Genomic DNA, 17,079 nt, shown 5'->3' on the forward strand with positions numbered 1-17,079 from the left:
GAATGTGGACCCATGTCTCCATCTCCTCACATTGATATATTAAAAGAATATAAGATACTTGTTGTTATTATTGTCTTTCTATGGTCACATTAGATGCAAATAGTACAAAGAGGCTACATATATTTTATAAAACTTTAAAATTAAGGAGTATTTTGAACAAAGATATGAACATATTTTGTTAAAGTCTATATTTTATACAGAGACTACCATATTCATTTGGTGGCTAATAAAAATAGATAAAAGCAATCAGGGAAAAAGTATTCAAACTTTAGATAAAACTATTATGTAAATGTCATGAATCTCAATTCTACTTAGGTCTTTATATTAGTTTTTCTAGTAAGTAAAATTTATCTTGATCTAAAATACATCTTTCAAAACCAATTCTTCTTCTATCATTGAGTTAAGAATTCTTGACTCTTCCTTAGGATTAAAAATGGCAACATTACCAGCCTTAGTTTTCTGTTTGTCATGTTACAGGAACTGTTATCAATTTCTATGATTACAGGCTTCCATTCTGGAAAACTCCAGGTGCCTCTCTGGCTGGATTTTTCTCAAAATATCACTTTAATCTCAACCACACTATCTTGTCTATGTTAGGTTTGATTGAGCAAAAACTAATATACCAAAACCACAGAACTTAGTAGAATGTGAGGAGTCTGGGAAACTATCCAAGATTACGGGCAGTTCCCAGTTTCATGTAGAAATATATTTCTGGGAATTTTCCTTCTATCTTCTTCTAGTTAACAGCCTCTTCATGTCACCAGCAAAGACATGACTTCTGTCAGTGGTTAGTCTGTTCTGCTTTCAAGTCCCTTTTAGGATCTAGATTTGTGCTGTGTTTCTCAATTTTTTTCCATATAATATTTTTTTGATTTTTATTTCTAGTGTTAATAGAATACTATATTTTATACATGACTTGTTTTCCCATTTTTCTTCTCTCATACTCCAGCAATCAATCTTCAGTTATGTTTCTGTGGGTTTACTTTTACCTATTAAACATACTGGTTATATCACATTTGGTTCACTTAATTTAATATAATATGTCTGTGTTTCTATGTTGTTGCCAGCAGAAACCCTTCAATTTCTGAATCTAAATAATCCCTGTGAAATATATATATATATATATATATATATATATACATATTATATATATATAATATATGCCACCTGTTTATACATTTATAAATCAACACATGCCTCATCTTACTATTTTTATTAAAAGCATAGAATAAATAGAATTACATATTTAATGTGGAAAGTCCTTCTGTATATGTGTTGCTTTTATTGGTTAATGAACAAAGAAGCTGCGTTGGCCTATGATAGGGCAGAGTAGAGCTAGGTGGGAAAACTAAACTGAATGCTGGGAGAAGGAAGGCAGAGTCAGTGAGAAGCCATGGAGCCATCAGAGAAGAAAGATGCAGGCCGCCAGCTTTAACCTTACTGGTAGACCACAAGCCTCATGGTAAAATATAAAATAATAGAAATGGGTAAATTTAAGATATAAGAGCTAGGTAGTAAGAAATATACTTAAGCTATTGGCCAATTTCAATTTCAAATAATATAGTTTCTGTGTGATTATTTTCTGTCTGGGTGGCCAGGAAATAAACAAGCAGCCTCCCCCAATAATTGGTGCACCAATATGGAGCTGATTAAATCCACATTAAATCTGAGAAAGCTTGGCAAGGAATACTAGACACAGAAGAACAGAGTTAAGCATGTCTTTAAGGTAGCAGCATTTTCTCAGGTGGGTTCTGTTTGCTAGGAGCAAGCAGAAGCATGATTCCTTTAAGAGAGGTCTTCCTGATTCAGCGATAGCAGAAACAGAACCCATGGTATCAAAATGGTGGCTTCCTTAGCCATGCTCCCAGATCAAACTCTGACTCTTTCAGGAGGCTGAGCATTTGAATGGATTTTCTAGGCAGCATGCTACAAGTTAGTTGGTGGCATCAAAGGCCACCTGGTTACTAGAGTTGATGTGATGAGGCTGGCTCCAACTCAACAGTCTCAGAGGCAATGAACTGACCTTCACCATGTTGGACTGGGCAGAGCCAAAAGGCAAAGCAGCCTTAGTCCTACCCATGCTGCTTAGCATTTTAAGAAGTGGTCCTGGTCAGAAAAGGATAACAGTAATACAATAAAGGAATACAGATACATAAATTTAGATGAAAGAGTCCTCTAAATGTATTTTAAAAATGTACAAAGAGTCCTCTAAGTGTATTTTTAAAATGTACTAAGGCTTGAGAGATAGAAGAAAAAGTATACAGAGTAATAAAAAGATGTAAATTAAATAAAACAAAGTCTTTAAATAGACAGAGTAAACTTATAGAAAAAGTAATAAAGTAAGAAAAATAAGCCATGTAAAGATGGAAAATACACAGAGTGTCTGGATAATTGTGTTTACTTTGAATTTTTTAATGTGAAGAAGCTAAGTACAGACACATTTCATTATATGGGCTGCTAAGGTAAATCAGCATATATATTTTAAAAGTATCTTGACTTCAGAATTTGAGTTTAAGGATTTGTTCCTTTGAAAAAGAAGTTCTTCCTTTGTTTCCACAAAGAACTAGAACCTACAGATTTCTTCCAAACTAATGTGGTTTGTTGAACCAAGACACCACAAAAGTCACCATAAACACCCCCCAAAATTACTTTGCCCAACAAAAAGCAAAAGGCTGTTTGGAGAGAACTATGCCCAAATTTCCAAATGTTGTTTATCTTGGCCTATTAATATAAAGTTAAGGTCAATTTTGTTAAACTTTATTTTTGGGCAAAAATCAAGAGATGACATTTAGTCTTTATAGAAACTTTTGTGCTTTCTGTGTAATGACATTACTACAAGACACTCCACTAGCAGTATGCTTTTACATTCTGACAGTGAGGGATGGTTAGCACACTTTTGATGTGCTTGCTGCAGTTTATATTTTGGATATCTAAACAACAGCTCATGTTTTAGGATTGTAGTATTGGAGTCATAATGGAACTTTAAGAAATAGGTATTATGGAAATGTCTTTATGTCTTTGTGGAAAGAAATTTGGGGCATCACTTTTTGGTTTATTTTTCTCATGAATTAGAATCAGAGAACTTGATCTCTCTCTATCTCTATCTATCTATCATCTATCTATATCTATCTATCTATCTATCTATCTATCTATCTATCTATCTATCTATCTATCTAATCTATCTCCCTCTCTCTCTGACATTCTCTTTCTGTGTCTGACTCTGTCTCTATCTTTCATATTTATACTATTCTTACCACATCCAAAATGAACTGAAACAAACAATTCTGGATTTGAACCTCTAGAATTGTGTTCCACAAAAATCTTTCTTATTTAGTAAGTAGTCTTAGTCAAGAATTAAATTACAGATCTGCAAATCTGACTCATACAATGGACTTGGATGTTATTTAACACCTACATTTATTAGAGATATCAAGAACTTTGAATGACAAGAGATTTTTTTCAGTGTTCCTGGAAGAATAAAAATTGAAATTCTAAAGAACCATCTCATTCACCTGGAAGGTTCTAAGTTTTGCCAATTCTGGGTCAAATTTAGATGAATGCTTATTTAATTGACTAAAATATATGTATACAGAAGCAGGACTGCTAATTTTTGCTAAACAGTAAATTTTGTAAACTTGAAATGGCCATAGAAATTGCGTCCATTCTCATATACTATGTTAACAAACTGATGTGAAAAAAAACTGTGCCATGGACAATAGCCAACTTAATTTTGAAGAAAATTAGTTTCCAAAGAATTTAAACAACAAACTATTTTGAAAACATACATAATAAATCATATCATACCATATAAAGCTGTGCACACTGAAAGTTGGCAAAGAAAAATAAGAATCATGAAATTTTCAGCTGGGAAAAAGTAACCATGAAGTATTAATTGCTCATTTATGTTTATTTATCTAAAAGTGGAATCAATCCACAACTAAATATTTTATTACAAACATGTTAATGAACACATAAACATTTTGAGTTAATGACATTAGTGGCATACTTTAAGAAATAGTACAATTAAATAATAAATTCAATAAACATATAGCAGAGGTTATACAAATTAAAAAATCAGTAATATTAATGAAAATTTATTAAAATAGAAAATAGTTACATATATCTGGATTAATCTGATTTTCCAAAAACATCATGATTACTAGAATTTAGTTTCCAATTGAAATGTTTTATAATTCTGAGCTATTTGTTAGTATAGCACTTATATATAATAATATGGCTTTAGCCAGGCATACTTATTCCTTACACAGTGACAGCAGAGTATCTGAGGATGATGGGCTTGATTTAATTATCTCCTTCAATGCTTATTGTGTGAAGGGAAGCAGAATGATCATTTCCTAGTTATTAATTCTAGTCAACTGAGAAAGAGGAGAATAAAGAAGTCTTTTCCCCCCTGGGTGAAACTAATAATTGGTATGTATAGAAACATGTGATCTTTTGTGAAATTTCTATTCAATGGTTTTGTCAATTTTCTTTATGAGATCAAGGTCGAAATCTCAAAAGAACACTTTCTGTGGTTTGGAAATATTAAGACAAGTGTTTTGGGAAAAATAGTCTAATATAGAATTTAGCCTATTCATTCTTATGCTATCAGCAGAAACTGGTATTAAAATTGTAACACCCATTATCTTAACATTTCAGAAGAAAGCAATCTTGTTTTTAAATGAAATATGCTTTAATTCTTTTCTTAAGATAAAAAATGTTTCCTACTGCTATGTATCATATATTGCTTGGCTATTTCCCTTGCAGCTTTTCTAACCCCTTGGTTCAATCTGCTCTATTCTTTCTTCATAGTTCTTAGGTTGGTTTTGAAGCTGTCAGCTAAACTTGGGTATCAGTCAGAGACTATTCATCACTATAATGTCCTAACAGGGAACTTTAAGTCTTAAGATTTTATCAGCCCTGGTGATGTCTATGAACACTAAAGGAAACTGTATACTTTGTACCAGGTGCACTGATGATCAGTGTTAATTTTTGCAAATAACTATAGACTTATGCTTGGCCCAAACCAAGGCAAGCTGGTACAGCGATTGCCAACAATGATAAAGAATTCACTGTCAATTATTGTCTTATTTCCTTTTATTGTATTTTTATAATTGTATTAGAAATTTTGTAATTGTGAAATTTATCACATCAATACATTTTATTATGTTTATTTGTGTGTGCACATTAGGCACACAAGTGCTTTTGTGCCCACAGTCCCACATGAGTATACACACATACACACACAGGCAGAGAGAGATAATTATTTAGTTTTTAATTTTAGACAGGTTAAAATAAAATTTTGATATTTTCCTTTCTCATTCCAACAACCTTTACTCATACCTGACAAGTATTGGGAACAGTTGTGTATTCATCTCTAAATTTTAAACAAGCTTGGTATCTCTGTATTTGATTTTTTAAGCTTTAAATAATACTCTTTGAGTCAGAGAAACCACAATGAGGTAATCAGGAAACTAATTTTACTTCTTATCTTCTTACCCAAGCCATCTGCTCTCATCTTTGTTAGATGGATGATTACCAGATTGTCAGAACATGTACAAATTACAATCCATTCTGTCAAGTCTGTTTTCCTGATATTTATTGCTTAGATGAGCAATTATTCTTTCCACCTGTAGTTCATTCTGCAATAATATTCTTAAGAAGGCTCTTGAGGACAATATGCAGCAATTTATTTCTTAACATTCCAACTTTATTTCTGTTGGCAAATGTGAGGTCATTTGCTTTTTTTCCTGAAGAATTTAAGAGATTTCTGTTTTCTTTCTTGGAAGATTATGTTCATGGTTGTGCTTGTTTTTCAGTATAAATTGATAATCATAGATATGATCATAAATCTGAATTTTTATATGAAAATAGAAAAATATAATGGTATTAATATTATGTCTGGATCTGAAATGTAAGGTTTGCCTATCTGACACCAGTCAGTGCAAATAGGATTTCCTTTTGAGACCAGTTTCTCAGGGAGAAATGTAACATACAATATGTGAAGTTCAAAAGTGTATGAGTTTTTTGCAAATAGAAACCCATAGACAGTAACATTGTCCCAAACCTTCTGAATTAATCTATAGGGAGGTGTGAAAACAATTTTGAGTCTCCCTTATTAGAAAAAATTGACGTGAGATTTATGTCACTAGTTAAGAGCTAGTGACAGAAGTACCAAAGTGTCAAAGCAGTTGTCGAGTTTTGCAAAGAGATCTCAGATTGACCATTATGTATTCATTTGATAGCAATGCTTCTCCTATTGGAGTTCAGAACATCTAGGAAGCTTAAGTAGCACAAGTTACAAGAGTTTGATGATTTTTAATTCAGCACTCACTATTCTCTGTTCTTCTTGTTAGGCTAGTTATTCTGTGAGAAAATAGGAAATTTATAAGAAATGAATAAGTGAAAGAAAAATACAGCTCAAACTGATAAAGTTAGGTCAAGGCCTTTGGTTGATATTTTAACTTTTCTTCTCCTCCATCTCTTCTAGCAAGCCTATGTATAATTAGAAGTATTTCAATTGTGGGGTCATTTTTTGTCTAAATATATTTACATGTTCTACAGAATTGAGTGACTTAAAACAAAGTAATAATTCAATTTATTTAGTTATGATGCAACAATTTTCAAAAAAAAGTAGAGTAAGCATCTATGTCAGAGCCTATACATTTTCCTTTTGGTTGAAGGAGACTGCTTATTTTTTTCCTGGCTGCTCAGCCCAGATATAAACAAACAGAAACTATATTATTTAAAACAGTTCTTGGTCAATGACCCTACCATATTCCTAGAAAGCTTTTACATATTAAAATATCCATTTTTATTAATCTGTGTATCATCTCATGTCTGTGGCTTACCAGGTAAAGTTCTAGCATATCTGAATCTGGTGGTGGCCACATGGCATCTCTGACTTTGCCTTCTTTCTCTCATCATTCAGGTTAGTTTTCCCCACCTACCTCTGTCCTGCCATGCTATAGGTCCAAAGCAGTTCTTTATTAAAGAGTGGTATTCACAGCATACAGAGGGGAATCCCACATTACCTCCAATTTTCTGTCTAAAGAAAAAGGAAGGTTTTAACTTTAACATAATAAAATAACATATACATGGGGCACCATTTGTTGACTGAGGTTTCTGTTCTGCCCAGGTCCCACAATCATTAAGTTCTAAAGAAATCCCACAGAGGTCTACATTAATCATAAACTGATTGGCTAAGTATCTCAGGCTTTGTTTTAACTCTTAAAATTTATATTAGCCCATTGTTCTTATCTATGTTAGCCACATGGTTCAGTACCTTTTTCAGCAAGGCAATCACATCTTGCTTTTTCTGTGGCAAGCTCACAACTGCAGAAAGAACTCCCCTTTCCCCAGAATTCTCCTGTTCTAATTGACCCACCTCTACTTCCTGTCTGGTTGTTCCACCTATACTTCCTGCCTGCCTACTGACCAATCAGCATTTGTTTAGAATATAGTTGACAAAATACAATTATCCTACACCATATAACAAATAGGCATTAAGGAAGAATACCTGTTGTTAAAGTCATGAGATGAATCTTTTACATGTATTGAAATAAAAGGCTAGTCACCTACCCTTATTCTTCCTAGTAATCACTTGGAATTTAATACATTCTTTGGAATTCTGTGTTATCTTTAGAATTGTTTTTGGTATTTTTTTTACCATAAACTCTGATAGGATTTTGATTGCTTTTTGTACTGAATCTGTAGATCACTTCAATAATTTAACAAAATTGAATCTTCCAGTTCGTTATCATGCTACATATTTCAGTTACTTTAAGTTTCCTTTTATTGTTCTTAATGAAATTGTGAATGATTCAATGAACTTATAATAAAAAGTATGGCAACTATATTCTTATGTTACTATTTTAATGTTATTACTAATGGCATATTTGGTAATTTGTATGAGTTTTATTCACTTATTGCTCTTGATAACATATTATTTTTATTAAATTATATTATATAATTAGAATGAACATTGTTATACAAATGTTAACAAATTGCCATATTCTGAAACTGAGAAATATTAACTCGGTTTTTCTACTAGCATCATATTTATGCACTATAATTTCTGAAGCCACACAGGTCTCATGCATGAAGGGCCTCTTCTTGGGTTAAAGATCCACCACTTCCCTGACATCATAATAATTTTGAATTTGTACTTCTGTACAAAAGTGATCTGATGGGACACTTAAGAGTAAACCTGACCAGAGAATAGTGTGATCTGTGTGCAGGTGTCTGACTTTTCTGTTCACTTTACGATAGTAGCTGAATCTCAGCACTCAGGATTCTGCTTCTTACACAGGGATCTTCATCAAGAATCTCAAATGAATACAATACATACCTAATGTCTATAAATGTTTCATCAGCAATTGTAATCCTCCAGAGACTATACTGTCTATGCAAAGAAGATTTTGCTTCAAATACGGAAGGCACATTATTTTTCTGATCAAAAAAAATTAAAATGGTTCAGAAATAGAAAGAAAACTATGGCTAAAGCAACACAATGCTGAAAAGCATGTATTTAAAGAAATCAGGTATGAAACCAATCCTGAAGTACCATACAGATGTAGCTAATTCCAAAATTCATTAATACACACTGACACTGGAAGTTGTATCTAATATTCAAATAATTATGTCTAATCCTGTCTTCAAGGTTTCTACCTTTATAGAAAATTTTTATTTACAAGTTCAAAGACATTGACTGAAAATAAGCTTAAGAGTCCTCATAAAATGCTGATGGGTGATACCCATGGGCCAAAAAAAAAAACTTGTTTTGCATGAAAGTGTTAGCATACAAAAGAGTTACAAAATAGTCCAGAATGGAGTTTAACAAAAGTTTGTTTATTTACATATAAACTCACAATATAAACTCACAGTAAGGGTAATGATCCACAGTCCTCTACATGCACTAGAACTAGAAATGAATCCAGGATCCAAGACAGCCATGTATGCTTTTCCTCTGCATTTAGAGTAGATGAGACCATGCACAAAGTGAGCCAGTATGTTAAAGGTTCTTTGCTGAAAGAGTTCTCACAGAACCTCTCCCTTTTGTCTAAATAAGAAAGTTCTAAGCCTAATGTAAAACTATATACAATAAGACAAATATCAATGTTGTCTGAGGTTTCTGTCCTGCCCAGTTCCTGCAGTCATTAAGTCCCAAAGAAATCACAAAGAGGTCTATATTAATAGTAAACTGATTGGCCCATTAGCTCAGGCTTCTTATTAACTCTTATAACTTACATTAGCTCATTGTTCTTATCTGTGTTAGCCACATGGCTCAGTACCTTTTTCAGTGGCATAGTCGCATCTTGCTTCTTCTGTGTCTGGACAGGACTTCAGAGGGAACTTCCCTTCTCCCAGAAATCTCCTGTTCTCATTGACCTCTATTTCCTATCTGGTTGTCCTGCCTATACTTCCTTTCTGGCTACTGGTCAATCAGCATTTATTTAAATCATAATTGACAGAATATAAACAATAGTCCTGTACCAATTTTTTAAGTATTGTCCAGGAAAAGAAAAGGCAAAAACATACATAAAAATTAGAACTACAACCAGGTGAACAACATTAAATAAGAAACCTTTGTTAAATGTTTCAATAGATATGCTATCCTAAGGAGTCTACATTTTATATTAAAAATGGCATGGCTAAGCCATGAGAGTAAAATAAGTATGACTATCTAGTATTTAACCCCATCGAATACCTGAGGAAGGAAATAATATTACTTGAGTAAACAGCAAGTACAATCAAGCAAATTCTAAAAGGTTCAAAAAATGAGAGACAACCAGCTACCTGGGAAATCACCCAAAGTCTCATTTGTAACATTGGGGCAAAATTTTTTTGCTAAGGCCTAGAGTATCTATCACCATTTTTAGAGGCAGGAAAATTTGCAAAGCCATCTTACCTTGTCTTGGCGAGATTTGACAGTCTTTTTGCTTATATTTTGCTTTTTCAATATAGGCACCATGGATTTTGTCAGTGGTCAAGGCAGGGCCAGTCTTTTGCCCAAAGGCCAGTTTTTCCAAGCAACAAACAAGCTCCAAATAGAGTATCTTTGGTTCCCAACATTCTCTCAGGAATATATCAGTGCTGCCAGGAGCAATTGTGTCTAATGTCACCAGAATTATAAGTGATTTAAATTCCATATTCTCCAGTTCTTTGAAGTATTGAAAGATTACCTATGTAAGCAAAATACAATATGCATCTAAAGAATGTAATTAGTCTAACTATAAGTATGAAAAGCATGGATGACTATTGACCTGTAATTTTTAATACCTATATAGCTTAACAACTAAGGCTTCATATTTAAAAACTACAATCTTTAAACAGATGTGCAACAAATGAGGATAATGTCCTCAAAATGTAAACAATATATAAGTATCTTGATCATATACATAGAAATGTATAGTGCAATATGATAAATATATTCTAAAATTGTATCAATATAAAAAATATCTTAAGCAGAGGTAGAAACATGCATGCATACAATATGACAAAATAACTGTGTATAGGTGCACAAATATTGTAAACAGAAATAGAAGCGTATTCAATTTAACAAATATGATTTGAATTTATTGTCTGTAAAATAAGTTACAGATATTTCTTAAGCATTTTCATTGTGAAACACTGTGCAATGCTGTACCTATTTTATGTGCAATGAGAAGTAGCTTTCTTCTGATAGTTAGCAGCATTATTCTGCACATTTGGAACCTGATTCACAGTCTGCAAACCTGCATCTTAGAATAAGAAGCTGTCTACATCAAACTTTTTTAAGCTTTCTAGCAGTCTATTGATAGTGTAACAGTGAATTGCAGTATAACGTTCAGTTTTACTCTGTCCACAATTAAAATAGAATTCTACAGAATTAGCCTGGCGGTGGTGGTGCACCCCCTTAATTCCAACACTGGGGAGGCAGAGGCAGGCAAATCTCTGTGACTACAAGGCCAACCTCACCTACAAGAGCTAGTTCCAGGACAGGCACCAAAGCTACAGAGAAAAAAATCAAACAAACAAACAAAGAAAGAACTCTACAGAATTATGAGAATTCTTATTTGGCTTAAAAGTGTTACATTTATTTTGTACATGTCATGTTATGTGCTCAAGACCTAGAAAAAAAAAATAGAAGATGTACTTTCTATTTCAAGAGCTAAATTTCTATCAACCACCACAAAAGTATGCTTTGGTTAAAGAGAAACCATATATATATATATATATATATATATATATATATATATATATGTGTGTGTGTGTGTGTGTGTGTGTGTGTGTGTGTGTGTGTGTGTGTGTGTGTCCAACCATTTGCCTTTATTGCCTAGGGGTCATCCAGTAATCTTTCTTGGCATAGGTATACTCTGAGACATTTGTACAATAATGAAATTAACCAAGAGCTTATCCCATCATGCAAATGGAAATCTATACATTGAAATTTTGAGTTTCTTTGTGTATTAAATCCACAAGTGTTGCAGAAATAGTTCACTAATTACTCTTTTTGTTAGTGCTACTTTTAAACTCCATGTTCAAATGAATAGCTGTGTTACGACTATATATTAACTGTTGTCTCTTGGAATAATTGCTATTTGTTTGTAAAGTAGTCATTAAATGTCTCCCAAATTACTTAAAAATCATAATAGTCATTTAATGGGTGCTTTAAAACTAAAATAGAAATTACATATGATTATAAGTAACTGTAGGTTTATAAAGCTATCATTATATGTCTATTAAGACCATTTAACTTAAGTGTTACATAATTAGTGAAGAGCCAGGATTTTAATTGCACATTTGCAAACTGCTAACTTGCTTTGCTAAATATTCATTTTATCCACAGCAGAAAAAAATTAGTGGTGTGAAAATTGTATCAGTTTTCTTTTCTTAGGCAATCTTCCTGAGTTCTGTGATATACAACTTTGTATCATGTTTAGTAATGATGTCACATACAAAAATCAGAAGGTGATTCATTTCAATTATGCATCCTTAAGGAAGGAGTATGTCTTACTTATCCATTCTCTGCCACCAAAAGTAAGAAAGAATTTTAAAATTCTGTCTCTAAATCTAAAGCTCTTTTCTTTCCCACCTTTGAGGTAATTGATTTTAGCATGACAACTGAGCAGATAAGATGGAAAATAATTGATATCAAATTATGACTCAGTAATTACTGCCTTGTTCATAAAATACATCCTAAGTTTCTAATTAAAAACTGTAATTTCACATTAATTTATTTCCTAAGTAGTTACTTGCTACCATAGAAGTTAAGTGGATGTTAAGAGAGATACTAAATTCTACTTTTATGCCTTGAAGTGTCAACTCATCTTGAAGTCAAGATTGCTATGCAAAATTCAAAGGGAAAGATTGTAATTTGATTGCAGATTCAGCTCCATAGCTAAATAAAGTGCCTCAGACAGCCTGCTCTTAGAGACACTAAAACTCCTTTTGCAAAGGTACCCAGTTTCAGTTCTTCAGTAAATCTCCATTAGACACCTGAGGTTGCCTCTTTGAAACCTGAGCAAGAAAACATTCTGCTGAAAGAAAATTTATTTAGATATCATTTCTTTTCTAAATGTTCCTTCACCCTAGAATAATTTGCATTTAAACAAGCTTTTGATTTCTTCAGAATCCATCTGCCTACATTTACCCTTCTTTTTTTTAACTCCAGAATAAACATCACCTGGAAATGATTCTGGAAACACTGTTGCCACTGCACTTCTTAATATATATGTCCTTTTATAGCTATAATATGAAGACAGCTTAATCGATTTCACTTTGGACATGTCACCAGCATCTTTATTTGCTCTTTGGATTTTTAATAATTGTGTAATCTTCTGGCTAAAACAAGGACAATCATAACATGGTATCTTTGGATGCAATTTTGATTGAAAACTAAAAGAGATGAAAAAAGAGCAAGCAAAACTTTGAGTCTACATGTTCATAATAGCCCATTACATTTTGTTCATCTCATCAGAATTCCCTAAATCTAGGAAATTTAGGGTCTTTATCTGTTCCTATTTTCTTTTACTTTTGTTTTGACTACCTTTTACTTTGAGACTTGCAATGATAATTTTTTTGTTCATGCCAACCATTCCTCATGCTTGGAATTAGTCATAAGAAAATATTTTATTTCTTTTTATTTTATGTGTAATCAGACTTTGTAAAAATTCAAAATCATATAAGCATAAGGAAATTTTTTATTTGTTCATGTTTCTTGAACAATATTGTTTTCAATTAAAGTACAGATTTCCTTTGATTTAGTCATAAGGCTGATTAAGCAACAGTTAAATATCTATAATAATTAAGGCTTTATTGACAGGCATTGGTGGCACACAACTTTAATCTCAGCACCCAGTAGGCAGATCTCTGTGAGTTTGAGGCCAGCATGGTCTACAAGAATTAGTTCCAGGATAGGTTCCAAAGCTTCAGAGAAACCCTGTCTTACAACACAGAGTACTAACCACTATATGATCACAGCAAGCCACGTGCCCTTTAAATCTTTGACAAAAGATATTGAAGAAGACACCAGAAAATAAAAAGATCTCTCATGATCTTGGGTAGGCAGAATTAACATAGTAAAAATGGCAATCTTACCAAAAGCAATCTACAGATTCAACTCAATGCCAATCAAAATCCCAGAAAAATTCTTCACAGACCTCAAAAGAACGATACTCAGCTTCATATGGAAAAGCAAAATCCCAGAATAGCCAAAAGAATCCCATACAATAAAAGAACTTCTAGAGGCATCACAACCCCTGACTTCAAACTCCACTACAGAGCTACTGAAAACAGTCTGGTATTGACATAAGAACAGATGGGAGGACCAATGGAACTGAAAAGAAGATCTGGATATTAATCTACACACCTTCGAGCACCTGACTTTTGACAAAGAATCAAAACGTATCAAATAGAAAAGAGAAAGCATATTTAACAAGTGGTGTTGGCATAAGTGGATATTAACATGTAGAAGAATAAAAATAGATTCTTGTCTATCACCATGCAACAAAACTCAAGTCCAAATGAATCAAAGACCTCAACATGAATCCAGCCACACTGAACCTCCTAGAAGAGAAAGTGGGAAGTACACTTGAATGCATTGGCACAGGAGACCATTTCCTAAATATAACCCAAGTAGCAAGACACTGAGAGAAACATTAATAAATGGGACCTCCGGAAACTAAAAAGCTTCTGTAAAGCAAAGGATACAGTCAACAATACAAAACAACAAGTTACAGAATGGGCAAAGATCTTCACTGACCCCACATCAGACAGAGCTTTGATCCCAAAATATACAAAGAACTCAAGAAACTGGTCATCAAAAGAACAAACGATCCAATAAGAAAATGGAGTACAGACCTAAACAGAGAACTTTCAACAGAGGATTCTAAAATGGCTGAAGGAAATGTAAAGAAATGTTCAACATCCTTAGTCATCAGAGAAATGCAAATCAAAACAACTCTGAGGTTCCATCTTACACCTTTAAGAATGACCAAGATCAAAAACACCGATGACAACTTATGCTGGAGAGGTTGTGGGGAAAAGGGAACACTTCTGCATTGGTGGTGGGAATGCAAGCTGGCACAGCCCCTTCGGATGTCAGTGTTGTGATTTTCTAGAAAATTAGGAAACAACCTTCTTCAAGACCCAGTAATACCACTTTTGGGTATATATCCAAAGGATGCTCAATTGTGCCACAAGGACATATGCTCAACTATGTTCATAGCAGAATCGTTGTCATTGCCAGAACCTGGAAACAACCTAAGTGCCCCTCGACCAAAGAATGGATAAGGAAAATGCGGAACATTTATACAATGGAGTACTACACAGCAGGAAAAAATGACATCTTGAAATTTGCAGGAAAATGGATGGAGTTTGAAAACATTATTTTCTCTATTTCTCACCTAGACATTACTCTATAGCTCATGCACTCTAATCTTCCTAGTATCTTAACTATGTGACTCAAACTCAGGATGCACCCTGGAGTCTCTATCAAAGCACTCACTAATGGACAGCTATTGTTAGTCACCTCTCTTTAAGGAACATTTTACTAAGGTAACTAGTTGTCAATATTTTCAATACTCTTTGGGTATATATTTTATAAAAAATTTTGGATGGTAGTATAAATCTTTGATTGTCAGTCTGTCTTGGAAGTAGGCAAATGCAATATTCTCTTTACTGAGATTTGTCATATTTAATAGTAATAGTGGTTTAGGATATTAATCTTAAGATTTTTTTCAAAAATAATAGTTAAAATAAATTGTTATTTTCCTGAACAATTAAAATATTCATGAATGGTACAATGATTGTTACCCAGTCTAGTTATGTGTTAAGATAACATTGCTACTAGGAGATACATGAGAAACATTAATCTTAAAACACCTACTATGTTTTTAGATTAGATTAAAAATTAATCTAATTTTTAGTTATATTCTAGGGATTTTTAGAAGTGAAGCAGATGACAAAATAGCAATAGCTTCCATTGAAAGCCTCAAACAAAGCATCCACATGCCATACTCAGTCAAAGACCATTAATAATGGTTTGATAAAAGTACAATGACAAATATTCAGGAGTCAAGGAGAAACTATAGATATTTAACTACCAACTTTTTTAAAAAAATCAATGAATGAGATCGGTTTAGTGTTGACCAGAGAAAATACATTCTGAGATTCCCATTGAGGTTCTTTCTTCACCTTTCACTTCAAATTCATCTGGATTACATATCTCTGAGAAGTATCCCTGAATTATTGCCTTTCAAATATTTTAGTAAAAAGCTAATATATTACACATTATAAATGAAATTAAAATGTGTAAGTTGGATTAATGGAGTTAGGATGTAAAATAATTGGACACAGTTATTTTATTTATGTATAAACAAATCTCACTATATAATCTTGAAAAATTAAAAATGTTATATTTTTATTAAGAAAAGTTACCATAGACTCTTTAAGATTTGATGTGTCTGGTTCTTCAATGTAATCTCTGAGACTTACCTACTTTGAGTCTTTAATATATAGATTTATAGGGGATTGTAGCATATAAATCCATCTTCTCAATGCTTAAAATTTAAATGTTTAACAAGAGCTGGGTGATATGGCTATGCCAAAAAAGTATTCATTGCACAAGCATAAATCCCAACTTTTGAGTCTTGGCACTTATTCCTAAAAACTGGCACAGAAGTGCTGAAATGTTTTCCCATCACAGGAGAGGCAGAGACAGGAGGATTCCAGGGATTTGATGGTCAGTTAGATCAACAATTGGTAAGTGATAATTAAGAATAGTTAAGGTTTCTTTTTGGCAAAGAACACCATCATTCAGAAAAAGTGGCATCCTACAGAATGGAAAAAGATGTTAACCACCTACACATTTGATAGATCTGATATAAAACTACTATGAAAATCTAGTACAACCAAACCTCCTAAACTGTATGCATATACGAAGGCAATCTAAAGAAAATTGCCAAATAAAGGCGGAAGACAGAACCCCAACTTGCTGTCCCTTGTCATCAAAAGTAGATTCCAGAAAGGCGAATGGGTTGCATCTAATTAGGTTGTTAAACAGGAAAATCCCATGGGAATCCCTAAGCAATAAAGGCTGTTACCAAGACTATGGATTCTTCTCTGCAAACTGACATTGGGATTCCATTGCTAAAGATAGTGCCTGACAACTCACTGGACATATAGAAGTTGAGCTGATGCATACAGAGACCATTCACTCACTACATACATGCTTGGGTCTGCGGAGCAGTGCTACGCCCACGGCTGTCATGCCTGTGTAGCAGGAAAATGCCGCTAAGGTGAAACGACGCTGAAGGGTTGGGGTCTGCGCTCCCAGGAGCTGAGCCCCAGGCGGTTCCCTGGCAATCAGCCACAGTCATGATTCCGGATCAGCAAACTCGCCCTGGCTAGCCCTGGAGCTGTATTGAGCTTTCTGTTCCTTCTTTGTTTCTGTATAGTTCTTTTATCTTGCCAGCAGATCAAGAAGTTCCAGGACATTACCAATAATAATAACCAAACTACTGAGACATATTGGACTCTGGCTCGCTCTCTGGGAAAACTTATGGATACCCTAGAACAAAAGGAGCTCATGATGGG

The sequence above is a fragment of the Arvicola amphibius genome, chromosome 10 (genome assembly GCF_903992535.2).
Source record: "Arvicola amphibius chromosome 10, mArvAmp1.2, whole genome shotgun sequence".
Classification (NCBI taxonomy): Eukaryota; Metazoa; Chordata; class Mammalia; order Rodentia; family Cricetidae; genus Arvicola; species Arvicola amphibius.